General features: G+C 51.3%; 1 long non-coding RNA gene across 2 annotated transcripts; it reads left to right on the top strand.

The window, feature by feature from the left end:
* The first annotated feature begins 1276 nt into the window (after positions 1 to 1276).
* On the top strand, positions 1277 to 14064 carry LOC142873314 (uncharacterized). 2 transcript variants are annotated; one of them, XR_012921355.1, is made up of 3 exons: positions 1277 to 1364; positions 7980 to 8197; positions 8301 to 14064. It is a non-coding gene; the product is annotated as an uncharacterized LOC142873314 (long non-coding RNA). The 2 variants fall into 2 exon arrangements; XR_012921354.1 differs by having other exon boundaries at positions 7980 to 14064.
* The last annotated feature ends 1901 nt before the right edge of the window (positions 14065 to 15965 follow it).

Raw genomic sequence — 15965 nt, 5'->3', positions numbered from 1 at the left:
GATGATGGGCACTAGTATCATTCCCATTTCACAGGTGGGCAGACCGGGGCCCAGGGAGGCCAGTTCACTCGCCTAAGGCCATGCAGCTGGCGAGGGGCATGGCTGAGCCTGGCAATGGCTGGACCCTAAATCCAGGGCTCCATGGGGCCACCTCTTGCCTCCAGGAATGTCGTCTTCCCTGGCACTCGCTTAGCCGATAGCCCTTGACTCTTTCCAGAAGGATGGCAGGCCCTCCTGCCCCATTCCGGGAACAGGCAGGCAGGCTGTTCTTGGGGACAGAAGAGCCGTGGGACAGCCCTTTGGAGGAGGGGGCTTGTGAGGGTGTAGGGGGATCTCAGAGTCTGCCCCAGGGCGGGGCAGCATGGCAGCATGGCAGCTTGCATGTGGGGGTAGGGGGGGTAGGTGTGTGTTGCAAAAGAGGAGTCTGTCCCGGCTAGCAACGTCCCACCAGGGGCTTTTGGGATGTACGTCCCCTTCTCCCCAGCACGGCACGTGTTTTGACCTGTGCAATGGTGACCTGCTCTGAATGCAAAAACAAGGCAGAGAACCCTCCTGGGGCAGCGCCTGAAGCCGGGGTGGCCCTAGGTACAGGGCGGTGGGCGAGGGCACGCAGCTCGAGGCGGAGACCCTGGGCCGGCGTTGCCTCCGAGCTGCCTGCTGCAGCCGCCAGCCCAGCCAGGCCTGGCATGGGAGGAGTTAAGCTGCAGCGGGCACCTTGGCACGTTGCACTGCCCAGAATGTCCGGCTCCCTGCCCCCACTGCTTTTCTTCCTTTTTGCCTTTTTCCTTCTTAATTAATCATACGCTGCTGCCCAATTTAAATATGGAAATGCCCGGGCCGAGGCGATGCAATTATTCCTGAGTGCCTGGCCGGCCGGCCGGGGCTCCCCGGCTGTGGGGAGCATGGTGGCGTCGCCTCCTTTCTGATGTGTGTGAAATTATGTGCACAAAAGGCGCCTCCTTATCTGGGTGTGTGAACTAAATAAATAAATAAGGGCTTTTGTTTGTTTGCCGGCTCCTGCACAGGACTGTTTTGACTAAACCGCGCGTGTTGTCTGCGGCTTTATGGGACTCGGGAGACGGGGGGCAGGGGGAGCCCCCGCAGGCTGGCCGGGGGCTGGGGGGCGGCTGCCGGGCACCTGGGGCCCTCTCCCTCCCCTGGCACCACCCTCACCCCCGCACCCTCCCCCTACACACCCTCGCCGGAAAGTTCGCCCTGCCCGGGCTGGGCTCCCAGGCAGCCTGGCACCGTGCCAGGCTCGCCGCCAAGCTCGGGCGGCAGGGTGGGGCGCGCAGAGCACGGAGGATGGGCCGGGCGCCCTGGGCACCAGCAGGACCCGAGGCCGGGGGCCAGGGGCCCAGAAGGTGAGGGTGCCCCGGGTGGGCGCAGGGTGGGTGCTCGGCGGGCAGCAGGTGGTGCGGCCAGGCCGGGGAGCGGGCCTCTCAGGGGCGGGAGGCCGGTGGAGGAGGCAGGCACAAAGGGGGCAGTGCCAGGCAGCCGTGCAGACGCAGGCATCGCTGCTGCCGGCCCTGCCGCCGCCTCCTGCCGCCCGGCCGGGCCTGGGCTCTGCGGGAGGACTCGGGTGCGTGGGGCCCCGGGCAGGAGCAGCGGACAGGGAGCTGCGGCCACAGGGCCAGCCGCAGCCCAGGAAGGGCCGGAGCAAGGCGGGGCCCAGGGCTGTCAAGGAGAAAAACATCCCAAGGCCTGCAAATTGCTGCTCTCAGCTTTTTCCCCCCTCCTCCTGCTTGGGGAGAAAAAAAAGCAGTGCTTCCTCTGGAGGCGGATGCAAAAGGGATGCAGAATTTTAACCATCTCCTGCACTGGCCGGTCCTTCCCCAGCAGGGTTGGGGCCCAGGCCTGGCATGAGGGCACGGCGGGAAGGGGACCGCCCAAAGCACCAGAAGCTTTTTCTGGGAGATCCGGGAAAACCCTGGCCTTGCTGGCACCCCCAGCAAGAAAGGGGGCCCCGTCCAGAAACGGGGCCCTGCAGCACCCGAGGCAGGGGCGTGGGGACTGCAGGTCAGGGGCGCCTGGTGCCCACGAGGGGCTGCACATCACGGTGCCAGGCGCTGCCCCGGCCCCACGCCTGCTTGCTGCCCCCCCCTTGGTGTTGAACGTGATGCTCAGGTCCCCGGTAGGGACTCCAGTGCTGTACTAGGAGGGTCCTGGTTCATGCTGACGTGGGCCTCAGCCACTCTGGGATCCTGGCCCTTTCTTGTGACCGCTGTTTGTGTCTTAAAAATAATGTGGAGTGTTTTCTGGCAGCTGGTGGGGGCTTCACACGCTGCACGTGCAAGGCAGGACCCCAGGAATGAATTCGAGGGTGAGCAAGGTGGTCTGGTCACTGCACGCACAGCGGGCAAGGCCCACGGGTGGAGGGGGAGGCTGTGCTCCCGGCCGGGGGAGATGCGGGGGCCCAGGCTCCCGTCGTGGGCGTGAGGGGGGGTCTGGGCCAACCGCCCGCAAGGCGCAGAGCCTAGTGCCTAGACAAAGTGTCTTCATTTTAATTTCTTTTAAAATCAGATGAAAAATGACTATAAAAATAATGAACATATAATAATGAATCCTGGTTACATTGGTCTTTAATCCAACGCAGTTGTAAAATCTAATTTTCAATACTTACGGAGGAAGGGGCCCAGGCAAAGTGCTCCGGCCCCTGACAGGCAGGCGGATCTGGCCTGGGCTGGTGCCGTCTGTCCCAGGACAGAGGGTCGGAGTCAGGCTCTGCAGGGCATGTGAGTACCCTGAGAATCTGGCCTTTGCGCAGAGCGGTTGGGATAGGCTGGCCCACCTGCGGTAGAGGGGAGCCAGGGGTCTGTGTGTGTGTGTGCGTGTGCACACGTGTGCACATATATGCCCACACGAGCAGGCATGCTTGTGCACACACGTGTGTTTCACAAAGGGTTCCCTGACACCCGAGTGCATAAATCCCAATTCTTGAAGTAGTTGGGTGCAAGGCTAGGGCAGGGTGTCAGGGTGACTGCTGGGGCCTGGCATTCCTGGCAATGGACGGGGAGCCACCGTGTCCCTAAGAGAACGCAGAAGGGCTTCGAGGTCCACCCATGCCACCCGCCCCCAGACCCCAGCTCTGGCGCAGTGCTGTCTAGAGGAGCCAGGTGAGCCCCAGACACAAGCCACATCTGTAATTTCACATGCTCTGGTAGCCACATTTTTGGAAAGTAAAAAAAAAAAAACAGGTGAGATTCAGTTTCATCCTAAAATGCATGGTAATCCAATATAAATACCTAAAATGGTATCATTTTAAGGTGCAGTTTATATGAAATTATTAATGACATATTTTACATTTTTTTCACACTAAGTCTTCAAAATCCCAAGCATATTTTACACACTCAGCTCTCAGTCTGGACTCTCCACATTTCCAGGGTTCAATGGCCACAGGTGACAAGAGGTCATTGGGCAGTGCAGGTGTAGCGGGTCTCTGTGCCCCACCCCCCCGGCCCCGCCCAGAATTGGAGAGACCGGTTTGCTGCTGCTTTTTCGCTGGTGGCCCTTCTTGGCCAGGGAGCAGGAGCTTCCACGGGTGGGTCGGGCCCCTCGCTGCTCTGAGAGCTGGAAGAATGGATGTTGGGGCTGCAGGTCCCAGAACGAGGGGGCTGCTGGAAAGGGCTCTTCGGCTGCGCTCCCAGACGCCAGGGGACGACACAAAGGCCTGACTTCAGGCTCACAATAGTGGGGCGGTTAGTCACAGTGCCAGGGCAGCGGGCAGGCAGACAGAGCCCCCTGTGTCTGCGCCCGACCGGGCCAGGCCCTGCCGCCCCCGTCTCCCCGGCCTGCTTCCCACCCCACCCTGCCTGTGCGCTTTTGTGTACACCCCTGCCCGCTCCCCGAATTAACCCCCTGCAGCCTGCTGCCTACCTGGCAGCCTGGCGGGGGCTTCCTTGCCAGGCTCTGGTTTCCATCGGCCACCCTGGCCAGAAGCACGCTCCTGCCTTCTAGAAGCCAGACTCGGGCCCGCGTGATTTCATTGGCCTTTCTCGGGGAAACGGGTGTCCGAACAAGCCCGTGCTGGGCAGCGTTTGTGCAGCCCGAGGAGGGACTGTCATGTGCGTTAGGGGACCCAGTGTTCTGAGCTCCCCACCCGACTTAAAGATCTCTCCAGCAGTTGAAAATATTCACCGCTCAAGGACTGTGCGTTTCGGGGAAACAATGAGAAGCCAAAACTGCGAAAAATTAAGGAGTGGCCCTGAAGCTGGTGTCTGTAACTGCAGTTTTAAAGTGAACAGACTGATATAAATATTTTAATCCTGTGCGTAGATAGATGGATAAGATAAAATAAATGAGTCATATTCTGGCCCAGTCTGGAGACTCTCTGAAAACAGGACTGATGTTAGCATTTGCCATTTAGGAGTGACAATTAAAATCTCTCCTTCCAGGTTGTGATTCTAGAGCCTCAGAGATAGAGTGAGCTGTTCTTGTGGTGACGTGACGGTTAAATTATTGACACCTGGAGAAGGTGACGTCCCCGGAAACGGCATAGAATGCGGTTCACGGCCTCTCTTTTTAATTTTGAAAATAATCTCTGCAAAGATTCTGCATTTTGGCTTTTCTTCGCTAGATTGAAGTGGCGTGTGTTTTTACTTTAGAAGGCAGGGAGGTTTGGCTGTGCCCGATGTGAGCAGGGAGACGAAATGAGGGTCTTTGGAACAGGCGGGGGTCCACTCACAGCTTGAAAATCCCAACGCGGGACATTTTGCTTGGAGGAAATAAATGTCTGCAGTTTATTCATCTTACCTGTTGATTACATTTTGTAGTTATTTGTTTTATACCGTGATCCTTGTCTACGGCCGAGGCTGTCTTTGGACTGTAGAAGGCCTTGCTCGGTCTGGTCCCGGAGATGTCGTTCCACTGTTAGAATGGCTGGCCGCCGGGATCGGGCGCCGTGGGCTCCCGGGCCGGAACCGTCTGCGTGCCTGCATCGGCTCGGCCCACTCGGCCTTCAGAAAACAAGTAATGGAAGACATGTGCTCAGCTCACATCATTTTGTTCTGATTTATTTTAAACCACTTAAGATGATTTTAGCACAAAGGGTGCTGTATCTTACGTGCATTCTGAGAGCCATTGGATGTTCAAGCTAGAGCACATTTTTTATTTTTTTAAATCCAGATTTAGAAATTGCCTTTCAGAGTAGACAACAGCATGCTAGTTTTCCTTTTAACTCACTTTTTAAGAAGGATACTTAAGATCAAATGCATTGGATTTGGAGACGGCCCATCTCAGCCGTTGTCAAGGGACTGGAGAGGGCCACTTCTCAGGAGTTCCTCTCTGGTGGGCTCGTGCCCCGGAGGTGCTTTCCAGACGTGTGCTGAGTCCTCGTCCTGGGCACATTGTTTTCCTTCCAAGGAGGAGCGTGGCGTGCAGTTCTAATGTCATCGTGTGGAAAAGAGTCCCTGCCTGGCTGAGACAGTAGCACGCTCACCCGGGCCACTTCCCAGCGCGACTCCCAAACTGGACCATGCCCCTAAAGTGATCAGGGGGCCTGTGCAAATACCAGTATTTTAAGGCACACCCAACACAATTTTTGCTAATTGCAGTTCTCTCTGGCTGCAGGTACTATCTCTAGTAATGGGAAAATAAAAGTAAAAAAGACTAAGGACAACAGGAAGCACATCAGAGCCCCAGGGAAAATGGCCCGGAAGCTTCTGTAGGGACGGAGGAGACCCGATCAAGTCCTGGGGCTCTTCATGCCCCCAACGCCCCCCGCAAGCCTCAGCGCCCCAGATTTAAAACGAGAAGGTGCCCAGCCCAGCCCCCAGTCAGGGTGGTTGCAGGAATATGACAACAGCAGCCAATATTTGCATAGCAAAGCCACCCAGTTTCATTTTCTGTTTGAAAGTTTCTCTAAAGGGCCGAGTGCTATAGACGTGCAAATCACTGCTATGGTCCTAATAACTGTCCTGGCAATACATGATATGATGATTACTGTTTATGTTAAATTTGTAAATATTAATGATTCTTTTGATTCTTAAGCGAATTCTATCTATTTGACTTAAAACAAATGTAATCATATCCGTCATATAGTGCTTTTCTGATCATGAAAGCAACGTATGCTCGCTGTAGAAAATTTGGAAAATACAGAAAAATGCACATAAGGGAAAAATTGTTCATCATTCCTCCCACACAGAGACAGCTCTGGTCACATTTCCCTGTGTTTCCTTCCAGGCTCTTGTCAATTCCTGCAGCATCTTTTTCCAGATGACTCCGGGGGCTTTTCTGCTCTGCCCTCCCTGTCTCCTTCACCCTCCTGTTCCCCGGTGGCAGGTCCCTCTTCTCCTTCAGGGGGGCGGGCACAGGCCCTGGGTGTTCAGGGAGCAGACCTCGGGCCCCGCAGCACCTGGCCTTCTTGCTCGGCTCTCCGGGACGGGCAGGCCAGGCTGCTCGCAGCGCCCCATGGCAAAGCCAGGCCTCGGGCAGGCTCAGGTTGTGGGGAAGCCAGGTATAAAACCCAAGCCCTGGGGGTGAATGCGCTAGGCCTTCCCCGGGCAGGAGAGGGCCGGGAGGTGGGAGGACATGGGCAGAAAACACCAGAACTCTGCAGCGTGAAGGGGAGTGAAAAGCACCCCTGATGCTGGAATTCTCGGCAAAGACAGACACTTGGGCCAAATTAAACAAACCACTTCTTAGACGTGCAAAGTTTCCTCTGAACTGTCGACATAACGTTTCCAAGGTGTTGGGCTTTATGGCTCTGACTTGCACCCGCCGAGCGGTTGGGGTTTAGTGCCAAGGGGGCTTGGTAGGCAGAATCCACCAGAACTTCGGTGCAAGGACACAATTCCCAAATCCCCTGTCACAGTCGGGCGTGTGCCTCAGCTGGTCCTGCAAATCTGTCAGGTGAAGGTTCCAAAGAACCAGGCCTCTGGAGGGAAATAAACCGATTTCCATATTGCTCTCTAGAGTAGCTGTGATCCGAAAGGAATTCTAGAATTGCCAAGTTCATTTCTGATAGGACAAATGGAGTCTATGGGGTCTGCCTTAACCCCGTTGGAAGAATGCAGTGGCCTCAACGTCTCAACAACAGATCATTAGAGATTTATTAATAACCTCAGTTGCAGACAAACTTCACAGGCAAGATAATAGGTTGCAGTGTGAGTTACAATAGAGAAATACTAGCAGGAAATGAAATACGGAATGCTAGGGGCCACAGCAGTAAATTCTCGTGTAACAAAATAACGGAATATTGTGTTACCTTTAAAATGGTGTTGACAAAGAGTTTGTGATGGCATGAAGGGGTATGGGATACAACATTTTCCTAATAGTAAACAAGTATGTCACTGTATCCTTATGTTCACTGAACAATAGTCTAGAAGGCAATATCATAGAATATTATTTCTGGACAATGGCATATAGGTAAATTTTCCCTTTTCCTTGTATTTTAGACTTAACCCATATTTTTTACTTATTACTTAAATTTATCTACATCCTAAATATATTTCTTTATATGTATTTTTTCATTTATCACCAGCCTCAAGGCAATCTTTCTTTATATTTTATTCTTAAATTGCTTATACTTTAGACTCTTCTGTGTCTTCCTTAAACATATGGTATTTTTATAGTCAGAGAAGAATCATTTTTAAAGACTTGTGAATAGAAATATAGACAAATGGCATATTTTCCTTCAGTCATTGGATAGTTGGCATGTAGCAGAAGTATTCGTTAGGCCAACAAATATGTATAGTGAGTAAATATTATTCATTCTTTTATGAAAGATTTATATATTGATAGCTTATTAATCAAAAACTGCATGTGTTCCTCCACCAAACATATATGCTTGTACACGATAGCATAAAAATCTCAATTTTAGATTTTATGTGGACTTGAGAAGTGTTTTTGTGCCTTAACAATAGGATCAAGACAGAAAAAAAGACGGGTTTTCTTGGGTTCTTAGTTGGATGGCAACCCTGTCGTGGTTAGATGCCTGATTTTGAGTTTGTGCTTTCTGCTTCTCCTGCTTGGTTTTTCAGGGCCATTTAAAAGATTCTGCAAGTTCATTACTGGAGAAGTGTATATTACTAGATCCTGGATTCGTAATGTCAGATAAAACTGTGGTCTCTGAGCGGAGATCTTAGTGGTTTATTTATACTCATCCGTTGGCTTCTTTAACAAAAAAGGAAAGAAAACAATTATTTCCTCCGGCTCGTGCTTCCCTCCGAATACTCCTCTGCACCCTCCATCACTTGTGGTAAGGCAAGAGGCTGGGGTTTTCTTTTTTTAACCCTAATGCTGCAGGATTTTGTGATATGGGGGGAAAAAATCTGTCCATATTTCCAGTTAAAATGTCTTAGCTTTCAGGCAGGAGCGACTGGCTTCCCTGTAAAACGAAATCCCAGGACCTGCCGCCCTGGGAAGGGGCCGGGGAGAGAACACGACGTCCTGTCGGCTTGAGAGAGACCCCAGCTCGGGCAGCCCGCCGGGACGGGACGGGACCAGACGGGACGCGTGGGGACTCCCCAGCGGCGCGCAGAGCCCCCTCTCCGGCCGGAGCCGCCGCCGCCTGAGGCTGAGGCCTGAGCCCTCAGTTTCCCCAACAGAGCGGGGAGGTGGGTGCTGCCTTTCGCGCGGGGCAGAGGCGAGGCCGGGGCGCCCGGGCAGCGGGATCCCGGCGGGAGGGGACCCCGGCACAAAGGGGACCCCGGCACGAGGGGCCCGGCGGGCAGGCGGGGTCTGCAGGGCCTGGACCGCCGAGGCCAGGCGCGCCCGGCCGGGAGGTCCCGCCGCCCCAGCCGCCGCCGCCCGCCCGGGGCCTCCGGGGCGCGACCCTCTAATCCGCTTTAGTCAATATACTGTGAGCTTTGCTCGCGCTAAGTAAACAGGGCGGCGAACAAAGCGGCGGCCGCCGGCCCGCGACTCCTGACCCTGGGGTCGCGCCCTTTGTTCGCCCTCCGCGGGGCAGCCCCGCCGCCCGCCGCGGCTAATTGGGGCGCGTGCCGGGGCTCGACCTCCGACCTCGCACCCGGACGGCGGGAGCGCTAAGCCCTGCGCGGGGACGCAGCCCGCCCCGGCCCGGCCCGGCCCGGCCCCGCGCACGGTTCGCATCCTGGACCCTCGACACGCGCCGCAGACCCGACTTCCCGCCGCGCGCGGACCCGCGGACCCCACCCTGGGCCGGCCCGTGCGGGCCTGTGCCGGGAGCCCCGCTCCGGCTCCGTCCGGCCGTCGGGAGCTGGCTGGAGAGACTAGCCCGGCCTCCCGCCCCAGGGGCCTGGTGCTCCCAGGCCCAGGGTCCCCAAGCAGCCCCTGCGGCCACGTGCGTGCCTGTCACCTGGGGCGCCCGCAGCCCAAGGCGACAGGGATTCTGCTCCTGGAGTCGCGGGTGGGGAGCGGCCTCTGCGGGGCCTGTAAGGACCTCAGACGGCGTGATGCGGTGAGGTGGAGACGGTGACTGTCCCTTGCTCTTCTTTTTCTGCTGTTTATTCCTGCTTGGAAGCCTGTGGGATGGGAAAGAAAAGATGCCCCACGAGTGCAAAATTCAGACTCGCCTAGAGAGGGAAAGGGGAGCCCTTCAGGCCCTCCACACGGGCTCCCTCTGCTCCACGGGCCTTTTCTCCCCCAGACCCCAACCTCTCTCACACCTGGGGCAGGTCCCGCCGAGACCAGGTGCTGAGGTCAGGCATGGATGCGGTGGACGCTAGATTCAGGCCTTGGCCACTCCGTGTCTTCCCGTGGTCTTTGTTTCTCCCTCAAACGTCGGCCAAGGCTGTAATTTCTATCCCAAGAAGCTTCTGAGACTTAAGCTCCTTGTAATTTTTAAAAAGGTTTTCGTCTGTTTTTTAAAAGGTACTTTTTCTTGTAATTAGGTGCAAAAAGGAAGCAAGAGAACGGAGTCCGGGAAGGCTCTGCCTTTGAAGACGGGCTGAGCGGCTTCTGGTCCTCGGCCCGTGGGCAAGGCCCCCGGCCCAGCGCTCAGTTAGTTCGTAGTTTTGTTCACCAGCTGTGAATATTTTTAGGCTTTGCCAAGACGCCTTTTTAAAATGCCGAGTTTGTTTCTGAGCTTGCCGTCTGTGGGGTGGGCCGTTCTAACGTGGAACCCGGCCTTGGGGAGCCTCGGTGCCCTGGGGTGGCCGGGTGGTGAGGGCGGGAGGTGGGCGGGGGTCCTGCGGGTGCCGTGGCAGGTGCGTCGGCAACTTCCTGGGTGTGCAGTGCAGGTCTCTGCCTGGATGCGCAGACGTGCCCAGCCACGTAACCCGGTTCCCCACTTTCCCTGACCCTTCCTCATTTCTGTCCCTCTCACCGCCGCAGCGTCTCCCTAGCCTGTCTCCTTTCTGAGGAGCAATACTTTGATCCGATCCGCATACATTGGCCTCTTGGAATGCTGATTCCAATGTGGCCTGGGGGCCCGGCCACACCGCCCGGAGAGACCTGCCACAGGGAGCAGGTCATGAGCGGTGCTTGCTGGAGGGAGGCCTTGGGGTTCTCCCAGGCTCCTCATCACCTGCTCGAAACATCACCGTGGGCGTCGAGAGACCATGGGCAGCTGCCTGCCAGGTTCGCAGGGGCCCTAAGCAGGGGCGAGGTGCACGGGGGCCTTGGCACCCCCTGGCTGCCAGGGAAGCTCTGGTTGCAGGGTGCTGGCAGCCCTGCAGACAAGGGCAGTGGGCAGAGCGGATTGTGACCCTCCAGCTCAGGCAGAGCGGCTTCGTTTCCGGGACTCTGGCAGGCCCAGCCGGTCACTTGTGCCTGTGACTTTACGCCCAAGGTCTATCCGTCCCAGTCCAGTTTTGAGGGGGTGGTCAGCATGCACCCAGCAGCAAAGAGTGGGGAGGGCTCAGAGGACTGAAACAGGCCGTGGGGCACAGGGCGGGGGCGGGTGCCAAAGCTGGACCGGTTCAGGGCAGTTCCGGGACCCAGATTTCGATGGGGCTCTGTTTTTCCTGGAAGCTGTTCTTACCTATAAAATAAGCCTGTGTGTGTATGAGTGTGACGAGGTGGACGGTGATGTTTTCCTTAAAAAAAAAAAAATCAAAAATAACAAAGTGCATGCCTGTACATCATGGTGGGGTCCCAAGTCTGTGCAGAATCAGGCCGTTTCACTACTCTACCCACCCAGGCCTCAGTTTCCCCAGTCTTTAAAGGGGCATGACAGTTCTTGTTCTGTCTGCCGCACGGGCTGTGAGGAGCGTGTGCGTCGAGGCGAGACCACGAGGTGTAAATTAGGAGGTGCTCGCTCTACACTTGAGAGGTGCTACCCTCATCACCCAGGGAAAGCCCCCTAGGACGAGGCCATTGCTTTATGACTAAAATGGTTAGCAACTGACATGGCACTTGCTAAGTGACGGGATGTCTTTGTGCACCTGAACTGTCTGGAAGCCCTCTCCGTCGGCTGTCCCGAGTGTGGGCTGAGCACATGAGAAATGAGGTCAGGATAGAGAGCATCCTGTTCCCTTGCAGCCTTTGGACATGACGAGGGGCCCCAATTTAGGGGATTGGAGCCAGTGGCTTGGAGACGGTCCCGGGGCACACACCCGAGAGCCCTCAGTGTTGGTCCCAGGGTCCGAGCCTTCACTGCCCTGCCTGCCCTGCATTGGGTAAACTTCTGCAGGGCCCAAACCCCAGCCCCGTCTGCGTGCTCCTGGGCAGAGAGCACCCCCGGCTCAGCTCCCTGGCCCCTTGCCTGTCTCCCCAGGACTGCCTTTGCTGCGTTTGTCCCGATGACGATGAGTGAGGCCAGCCGGGCTTGCCGCTCGCTCACAAAACCATTTTCTACTGCAGGGAGAAGAGCTGTTCCCCACGTGAGACCTGTCCGTGTTCTCCACGGCAGGTTGTGTTCTCGCTGGCTTCGAGTGTTTGCATGCATGTCTGAGAAAGGGGGTAACCCAAGGAGGCTGCACGGGGGCCTGCCCCTGCCCCTGGGCAGGACTTTCCACCGGGACCCCAAGTTGGCCCCCAGGCCCAAGAGCAACACAACTTTTACTGCCACACACACATACGTGTCCGCGCACATGTACGCTCACATACATAGGCACACACCCACACACATCCCAGGATATTATCCTGGTGGAGCTAACATTTAATGTTCTAAGTATTAAAGTTGGAGGCACCAACAGGCTGTCTTAAAAGGCTCATTCAGCCCGTCTGCCTTGGAGCTATTTTATTTATAATTCTTCTTGTCACGTCAAAGAACTCTGTGTTTCTTGCAGACTGTGTTTGGGTGGTTGAGTGTTTGGTTTTTGGCTACAGCCAGTTAATTTTTCCGAATCTGTAAGTCCAGGTGTGTGTTGACAAGTATTTTCCCAGCTCAAGAACTTTCCCAGTGAGGCTTGGAGTCCTCCTATAAATTTCCAGCGTTCCACGGGGGACAGACTTCCAATTCCGGAGGGGTCAAGAGAGAGAGGGAAGGCGTGGGCAGTGCCTGCGTCCGCTGCCTCCTCTCAGATGGACTCAACCGGGCAAGGCGCACTTGGGAAGCAGAATATTGCAGCATATTTAGAATATAGGGTTGAAAAATTAGTTGATGGATAAGGTATTAGCAAAGGCACAAACCGCTGATGATAATTAAAAATCCCTGTTCCTCGGCATCCTTGAAAACCAGGCACGGGAGCCAAAATACCTGTCCACATCTCTAGTCGTTTTCAAATACCTCTTAAAAATATACATTCATCATGTAAAAATGACATAGATTTTGATTTCCAGGTTAGTGGCTCTCCTTGTCTGATGGCTTACATTACCACTTTGTGTGTGTGTGTGTGGTTAAAATAAATGAACTTCATGTTCTTTTAAAATTAGGAATCACACCAAAATTTGCTCCAGAAAATAGCAAAAGCATAGGTTTTCTTCTTTAGTATTTTTCTTTTGCAGCAATTAAATAGTGTCTTGCAGTGATACATTTAGTTCAAACATTTCTCCACTTTTTGTAGAAAGGGCATAGATGAAAAATCTGACCTTAACCTTGAAGTTAATCAGATCTAAAAACTAGGATACTTAGACATAGTCAGGAAAATGAAACTATCTTTATATGTAAAGTAAATTACTCACCTATGTTGTGTGAGATCATATTTGATTTAAAAACATAAATAAAATGGAAGTATTTCAATAAATAAGACCAGTGTGGTCAAATTTCAAACCACTTGTAACTGACAACAACCCCCCCCCCCAGTCCCACATTCAACATGAATTCTTTGTGCTGGCAGCTTCATTTTGTTGCAATCACTTTAAAGGAGTAATCTGTGAAGTCTTCATTTTAATAAAAAGTTACTGCAGTCTCTTGGCAATTTAGCAATGAACAGTTTGAGGTCCAAATCAGTTTTTTTCTCCTCTCTTGTTTTTTCTTTATTCTAAAGGGCTTACAATTTACCCCATCTACTGAAGACCTGTACAATAAAATGCTATGAAAAAGGGACAGTACAGGCTAAATTAAAAACAAAAATTACCTTTCATAAGATTTCATCTTAGAAATTATAGAATTGAGTGACTAAAATCAATTCAGTGCCCACTTATCTTTGAAAGGTAATTTTTATTTTTCAAAAATTTAGTTTGTACTGTGCCTTTTTTATGCCTCATTTAAAGCCAAGAATCTAGCTTTGGCATTTGATACGTGCATATATAATCTGAGATATTGGCCTATCATCCTTAATTCATATTTTTCTGATTTGTTTTATTACTATTTTGAATTAGAAAATATTAATTATAATTCCTCACCTATAAGGGCACATTTTTTCATACCAATATGTATATATTATATACCATATATTCATGTTCATATATTAATATTATTGAGCATACATTTATCATAGACTTCTAGCTGTTTTATGCTCCCCTTTTAATTGAAAAATAATAACCCTTTAAAAATGCTTTTAGAGTTTGTTAGAATTCTTTGGAGATACATACGCAGGTAACAAAGACATCCTGAAAAGTGAATGTGTGGACTTCCAAAGTGCGTAGGAGATGATGACAGATGCTCACGGAAGGTTTCCACGCAGACCCCAGGCGTGACCGCATGGATATACAGCTAGCACCAGCAGCCACAGAGAGCACGGGGCATGCTGTTCATCACCATCAGCTGCAAGCACACTTTCAAATTTTTTCTGCTTTTTGAAAAAAAAAAAAAAGAAAGATATAAAAATGGTATCTGCGTGCTGGGTTTTTGTTTTAGTTTTTGTTTGGGGACAGTGCACTAGTGCAATGTCCAGTGTTTACTTCCATCCTCAAACGTGCGTGTCCCACAGCCAGAGTTTCGTTTTTGTTGCTAGCAAACCAAGGCTAAGTTCGACATAAAACCCAGTGAAAGAAAGCAACAGATTTTAGCTTCATTGTATCTGGAAGGAAAGAACCCTCTCTGTGGCTGCTTGCTCACATTTGCTCACCCAGCCCAACACCCTGTGGACTCTGAATTATCTTTTGTTGTTTTATTTTTATGAAAAGTATAAAGATATATATATATATATATACATGTTTACCCAAGGTAACATATATAGATAATATACACGGTAACAGATAAAAGCTAATAGGCTTTGTGCATAAATAATTGGGAGTGGCAATGAACCCACCATAAAGTGGTACAAGTTATTACAAAATAGGCGTATCAAAATGGAGTCTCAAACTTGCAAACCACTTTGAGACAAAGGCAAAAGAAAAAAAAAAAATCATAAGCCTGGTTTGCCTTTATACAGAGTCCCCAAAGCTGCTAAGCAGCTCCTCAAAAGGCACATTGTCTGGGACGATCGAAGTGGCATTTTAACCGGGAGCCACCGCAAACTTGCAATCTCAAGTTCATGGGTCTGCTGAAAAACATCATTATTCTTGGATGTGCAAGTTGAATGTTCAACACCCAAGTGAAAAATGTACTTTTTCACTCACATCTGTCCTACTTGCTTTAATTACATTAAATGCATCTGCTTACGAAGTCCTTGTAAGGCTTTGGATATTGAAAATTTTAAACTATCGAAGGTTGATATGTGGAGAAAAGGGAAACTAAACTGAAGCTCCCACACAGCCCTCCGAGACTGGACCGTGGGCCAGAGGCTGGCGGAGAAAGCAATGCAACAGGAAGTTGCCGGCTGCATTTCCATTAGGCAGATCTGGGGAGAAATCAGGAGAAAATCGCTGTATAAGGCTGACACTGTAAACATCCCAGCACACCAACAGCCTTACTAGGATTTATTTTCGAACATCTGACCTCAGGCATGGTTGTGGCCCACAGGCAAAAAGCAAGTTTTTCTTCCAGGGAACTTGTTCATGGCAGTGCTCATCAACAATGTAAATTTTCTAGGTATCCTTGTTGATAATTTGAACTCACTTTTTAAAAAAATATCATTTACTTTGTATAACATAAAATGATAGCAAATAGGCAAAAACAAAAAAATCCAACCTGAATGATACCCCATGGAATTATCTGAGAGCTATTATTTTCCCTGAAAAAAAAGCAGAATTTGATTTATGAATTTACAACCAAACTGTATGTCAATCCTTGCCAAGTACAGAGGGAATTTTTTAAAAAGAGTATGTGTTCTTGAACATTGTTCTGACTTACCCAGTTTCTTCTCTTACCAAATAAAAGTTGGAAGCGGGGAGGGAAAGCATTAAATTAACTTACGACGGTGTGAGAGCAAGAAAAAAAATCAGCTAATAAAAAGAAGGTTATGGTATGATTATACAATGCAAGCTGGTATGATTATACAATGACTTCAGGTGAAAATTACAAAGCTAATATCCTGGCATTTAGTCACTGCGTTTAGTAATGATACAGTTGTCAAATTTGTATTTGTGCCAATGGAACAAAAGTTGTAATGGCATAATAGAAGATAATCTCTTTTTCTTTGTGGCTTTTTAAATTCAGTGTTCTAATCCACCCATTTAATCACAAAACATATATCAAATTAGTTATAATATTTATAGTGTTTAGGAAAGTGATTATAAATAGATTATAGTGTGGTTGTTGGATGCGGTCTTTTTTTTTTTTTCTTTTTCTTTTTTTTTTCTTGAATGTATCTTAAAGGTATGCAGCATTTCTAGAG

The sequence above is a fragment of the Microcebus murinus genome, chromosome 10 (assembly GCF_040939455.1).
Source record: "Microcebus murinus isolate Inina chromosome 10, M.murinus_Inina_mat1.0, whole genome shotgun sequence".
Classification (NCBI taxonomy): Eukaryota; Metazoa; Chordata; class Mammalia; order Primates; family Cheirogaleidae; genus Microcebus; species Microcebus murinus.
The sequence above is the reverse complement of the archived record's forward strand: the minus strand, read 5'-3'. Positions and strand labels throughout refer to the sequence as shown.